Source organism: Anomaloglossus baeobatrachus, chromosome 7 (genome assembly GCF_048569485.1).
Source record: "Anomaloglossus baeobatrachus isolate aAnoBae1 chromosome 7, aAnoBae1.hap1, whole genome shotgun sequence".
NCBI classification, from domain to species: Eukaryota; Metazoa; Chordata; class Amphibia; order Anura; family Aromobatidae; genus Anomaloglossus; species Anomaloglossus baeobatrachus.
Window position 1 is genome coordinate 78,791,544 of NC_134359.1, and position 13,059 is coordinate 78,804,602.

General features: G+C 47.2%; 1 protein-coding gene across 1 annotated transcript in view; it reads left to right on the forward strand.

Moving 5' to 3' along the window:
- Positions 1–13,059, forward strand: part of LOC142245104 (lanosterol synthase-like) — a 100,496-nt gene that overhangs the window by 85,848 nt on the left and 1,589 nt on the right. The window lies entirely within an intron of this gene.

Consider the following 13,059-nt stretch of genomic DNA (forward strand, 5'->3'; position numbering starts at 1 on the left):
AAGGTCATTGTGTCGTCCCATGTGATTATATCCTAACATGAGTAAACTAGCAATATTTTAAACTTATTTCATAAATTGAATTTATTCCATATCACATAATAAAAATGTAAATGAGATAAATGAAAAAGACAATGGATCAAAATTAGAGAACACTTTCAGATACCTGCAAGTTATTGGTGTTAATCTGGTACCTGGTGCTAATTTCCTTAATTATTTGACAAACCCTATGTAACTGGCAGCCTAACTTTCCAGTTTACTAACTTTGCAAATATGGTGTGCCGTTCCAAAGGGACTGAAACCCTCCGGCAGCAGGTTGTCCAGATGAAGTCCAAAGTGGTGACCCTATCAGCCATAGCAGAAGTTGGTCGTCCCAAGTCTGTGATTTCGAGAAGATTGCATCTTTACAACATCACAAACTCTTTCAAGTCCCCCAAGAAGGCTGGTCACCCTTGAAAAACAAATACAAGAGAGGACAGGATAATACGGAAAAACTCCATGGGTAATCGTTTCTACACTGCAGCTGCAATTGCTCGCCAGTTCAGTACTGAACAGGGTAAGGATCTGTCTCATCATACAGTTAAGACCATTTCAACTGAAAGCCCACTCTGAAGTGACCAAACCTCTCATTAGCAGAAAGAATCAAAAGGCTGGACTCTGCTTTGGTGAGGAGTATGTTGTGTGGACAGAGGAAAAGTGCTCCAAAGTTAAATTTTAGTGATGAAAGCAAGTTTAATTTATTTGGGTCTGATGGGAAACATTATGTTCGTTGACAAACTGGGGAAAGACTGACCTAAAGTGTGTTAAGAAGTGAATGGTGGTGGAGGAAGTGTCATGGTTTGGGGAATGCTTTCTGCAGCAGGAGTTGGACCTCTCATACAGCTATATGACAGAGTTATGTATATCAGAACCTACTTCAACAACACGTGGCTCCTTACTTGCGTTCAGCACTCAATCAGCCAGTAATTTTCATACAGAACAATGCCTCCTTGTCACACAGCAAATGGGTAAAGCAGTTCCTTGAGACAGAAAACATTGAAACAATGAAATGGCCAGCCCAGAGTTCTGATCTAAACCCAATAGAAAACCTCTGGAAAATCCTTGGTGAAAGTTATGGTCAAGAAACCGACAACAGTCAAGGAACTGTAAAGAGCGTAAAGGCTGTATCCGATTTTTATCCTGCCTTGCAGACAACTTAATCTCCCAGCTGGTAGAAGAAAATACAAGGGGAACAGCTATCTTGGACCTAGTCCTAACAAACAACGAGGATATGGTTAAGAAACTAAGGGTAGCAGGGACACTGGGACTCAGCGATCATGCTTTCTTTGAATTTGGGGTTGCGAAAGGAGGAACACCTGAGGAGACACAGACTTCAAGGCTTGACTTTAGCAGAGTGGACTTCAAGGGCCTAAAGGTAAAGATTGGTAGAATTCCATGGCACCCAATTCTTAGGCACAAAACTGCAGACAAAGGATGGGAAACCTCCATAAGGAAATCCTTAATGCACAAGAACTAACAATACCAAAAAGGAAGAAAAATGGGAATGTCCTAAAGAAACCGGGTGGATGACCAAAAAATTACATCACCAGCTTAAAAATAAAAAAGGAAACATACATCAAGTGAAATATGGGGGTTATACCTAGGGATGAATACATGGCAGTTTGCAGACTGAAAAGTACTTGGGCATAATAGTATATCCCAAATTCAACATGAGCCAACAATGCAGAGTTGCAGCTAAAAAGGCCAACAAAATTCTGGGATGTATCAAGACAAGCATTCAATCTATATCAAGAGAGGTAATTATTCCCCTATGCTCTGCTCTGGTCAGTCCCCACCTGGAATACTGTGTACAGTTCTGGGCGTCCCAATTCAAAAAAGACCGATATATTGGAGCAAGTCCAGAGAAGAGCAACCAAGATGGTAGAAAGTTTGCAAACCATGTTATATGAAGAACGGCTAAAAGAACTAGGAATGTTTAGTTTGAACAAGAGAGGGCTGAGAGGAGACTTAATAGCGGCCTACAAATATCTGAAAGGTAGTCACAGTGCAGAGGGAACTACCCTATTCTCATTAGCACAAGGAAGTACAAGAAGCAATGGGATGAAACTTAAAGGAAGGAGATTCAGATTAGACATTAGGAAAAACTTTCTGACAGTGAGAGCAGTCAGGGAGTGGAACAAGCTACCACAGGAGGTGGTGAGCTTTTCCTCAATGGAAATCTTCAACTGGAATCTGGATAAATAGCTGGGATGATTTAGGAAAACCTGCACTCGCAGGGGGTTGGACCCGAATGCCCTTGAGGTCCCTTCCAACTCTACCATTCTATGATTCTATGAACTGTGGAAAAAACTGGAAGAAGAGAGTGGACCAAAATCACACCAGAGCAGTGTGAGAGACTAGTGATGTCCTGTGGCCGCAGATGTGCTGAAGTCATTCAAAGCAAAGGCCTGTACACGTCCTACTGATTGTTGACTGTTGTTACCTTCAGAAAATGTACTTATAATCTTTTAATGTGCTACAGTCATTGCTGTTCTCTAATTATGATCATCACGTTTTGGGCAAAATAAAGGTTTTATGCTGGTAAGCTTTGGAACTTTTGTAAAACCCTGTTCTAGTTGCATGGTGCACCCCGTACAAAAAAACCTTCAAATGTTGATCAATGTAGATTACATTAGTTCTGAAAAAAGTAAGTGATCATACATTGTTCTCTAAGTTTGATCTCCAGTGTATATCTGCAACTATGAGCTGCTTTTATTTGACATTAGAAGAACTTTGAACTTGTCAGAACGGGGAGGGAATATCTCTGGCAAGAAAACGTCTGAACCTAAAATGTGTGAAATATACCAGGTGCTCAGGTATCTAATATTTGCTTTTCTTTTTGGTCAAACAAGTTTCCACAGAAATTGTTTTTGTAAGCAAGTAGTACAAAAACCAAGAGCGTACATACAGAGATGGGGAAGGGGGTTATTTGGGCAGGCTGCTCATTTTGTATAAGGACTCAGCCAGACATTTGTTTTTTACATAGGTTTTACCTGTGTTTCTCACAGATAAGTCTTGCTGAGTATAAGCGATGAGGTTGGTCACATGTGGCTGACTTTATTGCGCATAATCACGAAGACATGGCCGATGTTGATCTGAGTTGTATCAGATCAAAGTTGATTTACCTGGTAAAGACACAAAACCTCTTTAACCCCTTCACAACCGGCTGTTTTTGCGCTTTCCGTTTTGTTTTTTTTTTGCCATTCTTCTTCCGAGAGACGTAATTTTTTTATTTTTCAGTCAATTTCGTCATGTGAGAGCTCATTTTTGGTGGAATGAGCTGTACTTTTCAATGAAACCATGAGTTTTACCATATAGTGTACTGGAAAATGGCGAAAAAATTCGAAATGCAGAAAAATTGCAACTGCACTATTGTTTTTGAAATATTTTATTCACTGTGTTCCCTATATGAGAAGTATAAAAGAAGTGAAGGCACTCACCGATCTTTGCTGTGCAGTGAAAGCTTTTAATCACGGGTGGAGGTGCCACAGCATGTAACTTCCACCTGTGATTAAAAGCTTTCACTGCACAGCAAAGATCGGTGAGTGCCTTCACTTCTTTTATACTTATTTCTTGGACTGTTGTGGATCTCTGAATGAGCACCATGATGCTGTTGCAGTAACTTTTCTGCCATATCACTCTGATTGCTGCAGATAAAAGCGCAATCATAACGCAGAGTGTGAATATTTGCCTTTGCAAAATATTTCTTATGTTGAGCAGTGCCCTGATTTTCCTTCTCAATTTTTTGGTTCCTTATATGATAAAACTGATGCGTGGGTGTGATGCAAGAGGTTGGTGCGAGTTCGTAGACACCAAACATGAATAGGTTTACTTATATCTAAGGGGTTTTAAAAAAAAATAAATCAGAAGTTTGTCCGAAATAAGTGGCATACGTATGGTTCAGTGGCGGCTTATTTTTTGCGTCTCGAGCTATCGTTTTTAACGGTACAATTTTTGCTTAGATGCTACGCTTTGATCGCTTGTTTTTGCATTTAGCGCAAAATTTGTGGCGACCAAAAAAACATAATTTTGGCGTTTGGATTGTTTTTGCTGCTATGCTGCTTACCGATCAGATTAATTGATTTTATATTTTTATAGATCGTGAATTTCTACACACGGCGATGCCAAATGTGCGTGCATTTTTTTTAACCCTTTCATTTTCAATCGGGCGAAAGGGGGATGATTTGAAGTTTTAGGGTATTTTTTATTTGTTTTTAAAGTTTTACTTTTTTTTTTTTTTTTTTTTTAATTCCTCCAGGTCCCCTAGGGGACTATAACGATCAGCAGTCTGCTCGCTCATTCTATTCTCCCGATCAGAGCAGCACCGCTCAGGCCAGGAGAAATGGATCATCTCTTGTAACAAGCAGGTTGTTTCTTACAGGACCTGAGTCCTGTGAGCACAGGAGTAATCACATGACTCTGTGCTACCATGACAACCACCGGATCCACGTGATCGCGTCACGTGACTTCCGGTATCGGCCTGTGAATATGGCTCTACCGCTATTGCCGTTAATATGGCGCTGTCACATCTTGACAGCGCCATTTAAGGGGTTAAAAGGCACAGGCGGATAGCGATTCCACTCGTGCTTAGCAGGCACACTTCAGCTGTATAAATCAGCTGAGATGTGCGCTGATCGCTGCTTGCAGCAGCCCGCATGGGCTTACACAATCACCGCTAGGACGTAATATTACTGTCCGCGGTCATTAAGGGGTTAATATGCAATTCTATAATAAAGTATTTTATTCCCATAATTTCATCCCTATTTGTGACCATACGACAAAAGCTTATAGGGAATATTTTTTCTCTAATTGGTTTTAATTTTTATGATAGAAAAAAAAAATACAATCTTCCTTACGATTATGGGGTGTCATCTTGCCTGAGCGGCTAACTGCATTTACATTTAGAGTAGTCACTTGGACCATCAGACAACACCAGACAGGCTCAGACTCACTGACTCCTATAGGGGAGCTATCTAAGCATACTCTCATCTGGACAAAAGTCGTATCTGTCACCTACTATGAATAGAGTGATCCTTATGAATATACCTACAGTCAATACACATTGAGACAAGGTATTCCTGGCAGAATTGTCTGTAAGACTCTCTAAGACATCTCTATTGTTATACGCTGCCCTGTTACTTTATTTCCTTTCCTTCACAGAGTTTAACCCCTTCAGCCTATTTTGACCCTAAAAGACCAGGCCACTTTTTGCAATTTTGTCACTTTTTGTGTCACTTTATGAGGTTATAACTCTGGAACGCTTCAACGAATCCCGGTAATTCTGAGATTGTTTTTTCGTGACATATTGGGCTTCTTGTTAGTGGTAAATTTAGGCCGATATTTTTTGCGTTTGTGAAAAAAATGGAAATTTCGCGAAAATGTTTCAATTTTCAAACTTTGAATTGTTATGCTCTAAAACCAACGAGACATATGACACAAAATAATTAATAAATAACATTTTCCACATGTCTACTTTACATCAGCACAATTTTGGGGAAAAAACGGATTTTTGTGTACTCACCGTAAAATCGTTTTCTCTTAGCCATCATTGGGGGACACAGGACCATGGGTGTTATGCTGCCTATCCATAGGAGGACACTAAGTAGATGCAAAAGCATAGCTCCTCCTCTGCAGTCTACACCCCCTGGCCGGGCCAGGCAAGCTCAGTTTTAGTACACAAGCAGTAGGAGAAAAAACAGTAAAAACTTACCTCAACAGAGGAACATGAGAAAAAAAAGAGTCATAACCAAATAAGGTACTGAGAGAACCAAGGCCCAACAGGGCAACAGGGTGGATGCTGTGTCCCCCAATGATGGCTGACAAAACGATTTTACGGTGAGTACACAAAAATCCGTTTTTCTCTGATGCCTCATTGGGGGACACAGGACCATGGGACGTCCTAAAGCAGTCCATGGGTGGGAAACATAAAAGAAGACAACACAACCCAAGGACTAGGAACCAGTCCCAGACAGCCTGGAGCGCCTACTGAGAGAGGTGCTCTACTGCCGTTTGCAGAATTTTCCTACCCAGATTTGCCTCAGTTGAAACCTGGGTATGGACTCTGTAATGCTTTGAAAACGTATGTAGGCAAGACCAGGTCGCAGCCTTACACACCTGGTCCACTGAAGCCTGATGCCGAATGGCCCACGAAGCTCCAACTGCTCGCGTGGAATGAGCCCGCAGCCCACTAGGAATGGGCTTGAGTTGCAAGCGGTAGACTTCCTGGATCGCAGAGCGAATCCAGCGAGCCAGCGTCGCCTTTGAAGCTGCCTGTCCCTTCTTTGGCCCCTCAAAAATGACGAACAAAGAGTCTGTTTTCCTAAAGGGGGCTGTCCTGGATAAGTAATATCTGAGAGCTCTGACAAGGTCTAACGAATGCAGAGACCTTTCCACCCTATGAACTGGGTGTGGACAAAATGAAGGCAGAACAATGTCCTCGTTCAAATGAAACGGGGTAAGAACCTTTGGAAGGAAATCCGGAAGGGGGCGCAGAACCACCTTGTCCTGGTGAAAGATCAGAAAGGGCTCGCGGCAAGAGTGCTGCCAGCTCCGAAAACCGTCTGATGGACGTAATTGCCACTAAGAATGTTACCTTCCAGGACAGAAGAGCAAGGGAGGATTCCTTGAGGGGTTCAAAGGGAGACCTCTGGAGACCGTCCAGAACGAGGTTGAGGTCCCATGGTTCCAGCGGCCGTTTGTACGGGGGAACTATATGGGAAACGCCCTGGAGGAAGGTCTTGACTTGCGGTTTTTGAGCCAGGCGGCATTGGTAGAAGATTGAGAGCGCTGAGACCTGCCCTTTAAGGGAACTGAGAGCCAACCCCGCTTACAAGCCAGACTGTAGAAAGTCAAGAATTCTGGGGATGGCCAGAGGCTTTGGCTGGACGTTAGTTTCCCTGCACTATGAAAGGAAGATTTTCCACGTACGGTGGTAAATGCGGGATGAAGCAGGCTTTTGGGTGCTGATCATGGTGGAAATAACCGCGGGGGAGAATCCCGCTCTTGTTAATACCCAGGTCTCAATGGACATACCGTCAGCTTCAGGGCTCTGGAGTTGTGATGGGAAATGGGCCCTTGAGTCAGCAAGTCTGGGATGTCTGGAAGGCGCCACGGTGCGTCTGTGAGCATTTGTACTAATTCAGCGTACCAGGCGCGCCTGGGCCAGTCCGGTGCTATCAGTATCACTGGGACTCCCTTTGCCTTGATCTTCCTGATTACCCGCGGCAGCAGGGGTAGAGGTGGAAATATGTAAGGCAGGCGGAAGTGGTGCCAGGAGCAGACTAGAGCATCCGCGCCGATGGACTGCGGGTCGCATGACCTGGCTATGAATGCGGGTACCTTTGCATTCAACCTTGAGGCCATTAGGTCCACGTCTGGTGTGCCCCCAGCGAGTGCAGATGTGTAGAAACACATCTGGGTGGAGAGACCATTCTCCGGCAGCCAGGCCTTGGCGACTCAGAAAGTCTGCTGCCCAGTTCTCTACCCCCGGTATGTGTACCGCTGATATCACTGATCCCGTCGATTCGGCCCAGCTGAGGATCTTGTGGGCCTCGAGATAAGCCGCTTTGCTGCAGGTGCCCCCCTGCCGATTGATATAGGCTACAGCTGTCGCATTGTCCGCTTGGACTCGAATCTGACGACCCGCTAGCAGAGGGCAGAATGCTCTGAGCGCGAGGAAGATCGCGCGGAGTTCCAGGATGTTGATGGGAAGGAAAGACTCCTGGGGCGTCCAACGTCCTTGAGCAGTGTGGTGCCGGTACACTACTCCCCAGCCTAGGAGGCTGGCGTCCGTGGTCAGGACCAGCCAGTTAACTGGAAGAAAAGATCTCCCCTTCGATAGGGATGAGGACCGAAGCCACCAGCGGAGTGCGTACCTGACTGAAGGCGTCAGGTGAAGATGTCTGTCCAGGGAGAAGGGGCTCTTGTCCCAGGCCGCTAGAAGGGCTAGCTGCAATGGGCGGAGGTGCAGTAGAGCAAAGGGTACTGCTTCCATAGCTGCCACCATCCTGCCGAGCACTTTCATGCTGAATCGAATGGAGCGAGACGGAGGACGTCGAAGGCAGCGTACCGCTCGTTGAAGAGCGAACGCCTTGTCCTGAGGGAGAAGGATCAAGCCCCGACGGGTGTCCAGGGACATGCCCAGGAAGGTGATGGATCGTTATGGGATCGGGGATGATTTGTCCAGATTCACTAGCCACCCTAAGCGGGATAGGGTGTCCACAGTGATCTGTACGCTGGTTGAGCAGTCGCGGAAGGAGGGGGCCTTGATGAGGAGGTCGTCCAAGTAAGGGAGAACGACTACTCCCCTGGCGTGAAGGACGCTCATGGCGGCCGCCATGACTTTGGTGAAGACTCTTGGTGCGGTGGCAAGGCCGAAGGGTAGAGCTACGAATTGAAAGTGGGAGTCCTGAATTGCGAAGCGGAGGAACTTTTGGTGATCTGGGGCGATGGGTATGTGCAGGTACGCGTCCTTAATGTCTATGGAGGCGAGGAATTCCCCTTCGACCATGGATGCAATAATGGACCTTAGGGACTCCATTCTGAATCTCCGTACGTGCACATGTTTGTTTAGGTGTTTGAGGTCCACAAAGAGGTTGGAATAAAAACCCCCGAACTTCTCGTCGTCTAGGACAGGTATTATCACTCCTGCTGTTTGGAGCGAGTGGATTGCTGAGAAAATAGCTTTGCGTCGTTTGAGTCTTTGGGGGGTTTGAGAGAAAGAACCAACTCGGGGGTCGGGTCCGAAATTCTATGTGGTAACCGGAAGACACAAGGTCTCGCACCCATTTGTCGTCTGAGGCGGCAGCCCAGATGTGTTGAAAGAGCCGCAGTCGACCTCCTACAACGAGTGTGTCTTCCGGGGCACCGAAGAAGTCATGAGGGGGGAAAACGTCGTGGCCGAGTCTCCCTAGTCCTGGACTGTTTCGGTCTAGGCTGCCATGACGAAGTGGGTTTCGGGGAGAACTGAGGTCGGTCCCTGCGTAGTCCGCGGCTGGTGGCGGGGACAGCACGGGATGTCGACCAACCAAATGAGTTCCGAAAGGAGCGGAACGAGGACTGTGGACGTCTGGTGAAGGACGTCCTGGACTTCAGCTGGGGGAGGGAGGTACTCTTTCCTCCCTTGGTGTCAGAAATGAGCTTGTCCAGACGTTCAGACGAGTCCGCTCGCCATTGTCGGAGCCAGAGAGCTCTACGGATGGCTATGGTATTTGAGGCGGCAAACGCTGCGCAGGTAGCAGCGTCCATGGAGGCCTGCATGAGGTACTCCGCCGTAGCGGCAATTTGAGTTGTTACCTCTGTGAAGGTATGAGTGAACTGGGATTCCTCAAGCGAAGTGTTAAGGGAGTCTGCCCAGACAGAGATCGCCTTTGCGACCCACACAGAGGCAAAGGAGGGTGTGAGATAGGAACCCGCAACCTCAAAACTAGAGCGGGTGAGGTGCTCCACCTGTCTGTCGGGTCCTTGGTGGAAGAACCATCGGATAAAGACAGGTGCGTCTTTGTGGTAAGGCGGGAGACCGGGTGGTCGACAGAGGGCAGATCGGCCCAGCCCTTAGGGGCAGGTGAGGCAAAAGGGTACCGGGACTCCATGAGTTTTCGGTTACCGAAGCGCCTGTCAGGCTTCTCCCTTTGCTTTGTGAGGATATCCTGAAACTCGGTGATCAGCGAAAACCTTTTGGGGTTTCCTTGCCCTCTTAAAGGAGACCGCATGATCGGTGGTAGTGGATGGGGGATTCTCCACATGCAGAGTTTGGTTGATTGCTGCTATAAGGGAGTCTATTGCAGTTTGATCATCTGGGGGTGATGAAACCAAGGAATCCTCCTGGTACAAACAGCATTCTCCCTCCTCCAGCTCTTCAGAAGCCGTGGAGCGTGTGGGAGAGCCTACCCTGTGTGCTCCCGAGGGAGAGCCCGCTGGAGACACCCGGCCGTGTGCTACCTCAGAAGGATCCTCCATAGGGGTATCCTCAGGCTGCGTTCCGTCCAAGGACCCAGAAGGGTGTGGAGGACGACATTGCATAGCCAGAACCAGGTTCTGTGACAGTTTTTCCATGGATTGGGACAGAAACTGTGCCCATTCCGGTGGGCTGGGGGCCCTAGGCTCTGGGCTGCCGGTTGCGGCGGTGGTGGCAGGGGGGTCTTGGGGGGCTATAGGGGCACAGGACTCACAGAGAGAAGAGGTGTGTTTACGTGGTACCTCAGCGTGGCAGGCAGTGCAAGCTGAATAATAGACTATGTGGGCCTTAGTACTCTTAGTGCCCTTAGATTTCTGCATGTTCCTAATAGGAGTATGCCAGGAGGGGGAGCAATGCTCAGCAGAGCTACAATTGAAGCAAGCACCTCACTAGAATCAGCCGATGGCCCTGTCCTCAGGAAGGATTAAGCTCTATGAAGATCTTCGCACGCTTTTCTGGGGGGGGGGGCTTATCGTGGCCGCGGGGCTTAGCGCTAAAAGAGTGGGAAGATGAGTCAGCGTGCCCCCCCCTGCTGTGGGTAGTAAAAAAAAACGGCGGGAAAGGAGCTTCTGAGTTTTCCTCCCTCTCCCTACAGTCAGCACACAGCTTGTCACCGGTGGTTATCAGCCGGCTTTTCTGCTAGAGCAAATAAACAGAGCAGATAATAAACAGCGTGAGTCCCTGAGCCCTGGGCCCTCCCCCTGCCACCCGGAAATGATCTGCAAGACTTTATGCAAACAGCAAGCTAGAGAAAGTTAACACTGTGTGTGCAGGATCCTTGCTCCTTGCACATAATAAATACTGTAAATGTCCTGGGAGCCTTCCCTGCAGCGTCTTTTCTCCCTTTGTCTGGGAAACCAGTCAGGGGGATCTCACCTTAAAACACGGCTTTCCAGGCAGTAAAAATAGCAGAGTCAGCTTGCTGTGTCGGTGTCATATTCAACTCAGAGCCTGCAGAGAGGGGCTGAGGAATTGGTGCCATCTTCAATTCAGAGCCTGCAGAGAGGGGCTGAGGAATTGGGCTATAGGGCACAGGCCTCTACCCTGGGCTTTGGAAAATCGGTGTCTGTGGAACCCGTCGTCCATACCAGGATTCAGCGTTGCGGGAGGGGGTACGTGTAGGCAACACTTCACGTTCCCGCCCGTTGATGGTAGTGGGAGATCGGTCCCAAAAGGAAACAGTCGCCCTCAAAAAATAACAAACCTTGAAAGGAAGTGCCTCCTACAGACACTAAGCTAAAACTGGGCTTGCCTGGCCCGGCCAGGGGGTGTATACTGCAGAGGAGAAGCTATGCTTTTGCATCTACTTAGTGTCCTCCTATGGATAGGCAGCATAACACCCATGGTCCTGTGTCCCCCAATGAGGCGTCAGAGAAAAAAAATTTTTAAAGGAAGTTATAGGGGTTCAAAGTTTATGAGCAATTTCTCATTTATACAACAAAATTTACAAAGCCACTTTTTTTAGGCACCACATCACATTTGAAGCGCTTTTGAAAGGTCTACATGACACAACACCCAAAAGTGACACCATTCCAAAAACGGCACACCTCAGCCTACTCAAAACCACTTTTAAGAAGGTTATTAATCCTTCAGGTGCTTCACAGTAACTAAAGCAATGTGGAAAGAAAAAAATTAACATTTTAGTTTTTTGCAACAAAAATGTTAATTTAGCCTCAAATATTGCATTTTCACAAGGGTAGCATGATTAACTGAACCCTCAAAATTTGTTGGGCAATTTCCTCTGAGCACGCAGATACCTCATATGTGGTGCACAGCAGGGCTCTGAAGGTAAGATGCGCCATTTGACTTTTTGAACAGAAAATTAGCTGGAATAGTTAGCCGCACCATGTTGCGTTTGGAGAGCCCTGAGGTGCCGAAACAGTGGAGCTCCCCCACATGTGACCCCATTTTGGAAACGACCCCTCATGGAATTTATCTAGATATTTATTGAGCACTTTGAACCTCTGGGGTCTTCACAAAAGTTAATAAAGTTGAGCCGTGAAAATAAAAAAAAAAAACAAATTTACCACGAAATTGTTACTTCAACCAGGTAGCTTTTTTTTCACAAGGGTATCAGGAAAAATTGCACTATAAAATGTTTTGTGCAATTTCTCCTGAGTACACAGATACTTCATATGTGGTGGAAATCAAATGTTTGGGCACACAGCAGGGCTCAGAAGTCAAGGAGCGTCATTTGACTTTTCAAACGCAAAAATTGTCTGGAATAATTAGCGTATTCCATGTTGTGTTTGGAGACCCCCCTAAGGTGCCGAAACAGTGGAGCTCCACCGCATGTGACCCCATTTTGGAAACTAGACCCCCATGGCATAAAAAAAAAAAATCAGGGCGCACGCACGGATGTGCTGAAAAAGGGGGGGGGTACTAGGTGGGATGGAAAAAAGAAGTCCTGTCCAAAGTAGAGTACGGCTGCAGGACGCTTGCTGATCAGGTACCTAATTGTTCAAGTTTTGGCTTTTTTTTTTATTTGGGGTGCACAAAAAAAAAGCAAAAACTCGAGCAACAATTACGTACCTGATCAGCCAATCACTAAGCTGATCATCACTTGGCGGCAAGCGGGGATTGGGGGGGGGGGGGTTGGGTGGAGAGGGAGTGGGAGATGTGATTGGAGATAGTTAGAAAAGAGCTATGAACAATACTTACAGGATGGATCCGAACAGCAGCGGCACAATCACAGGAGAGATTGAGGCAGATTGGGGGGGCATCGGTGGCTGTAAGACGGCGGCAGCTGGGAGAGGGCGCAGGAGCAGCGGAGGATGGGTGGGGAAGGGGGGGAACAGGGGGGAAGGGGAGGTGAGATTGGAGATAGTTACCTTACAGGATGGATCTAGGCAGCAGGATCACAGGAGATGAAGGAGGCAGCAGATCGGGGAGGGTGGAAGAGGAGGCAGCAGATCACGGGGGTGAGAGGTGGGGGGAGATCACGGGGTTGAGAGGTGAGGGAGCACAGATCACGGGGGTGAGAGGTGGGGGGAGAGGGGACAACAGATCACGGGGATGAGAGGTGGGGGGGAGCGGGCAGCAGATCACGGAGGTGAGGTGGAGGGGGC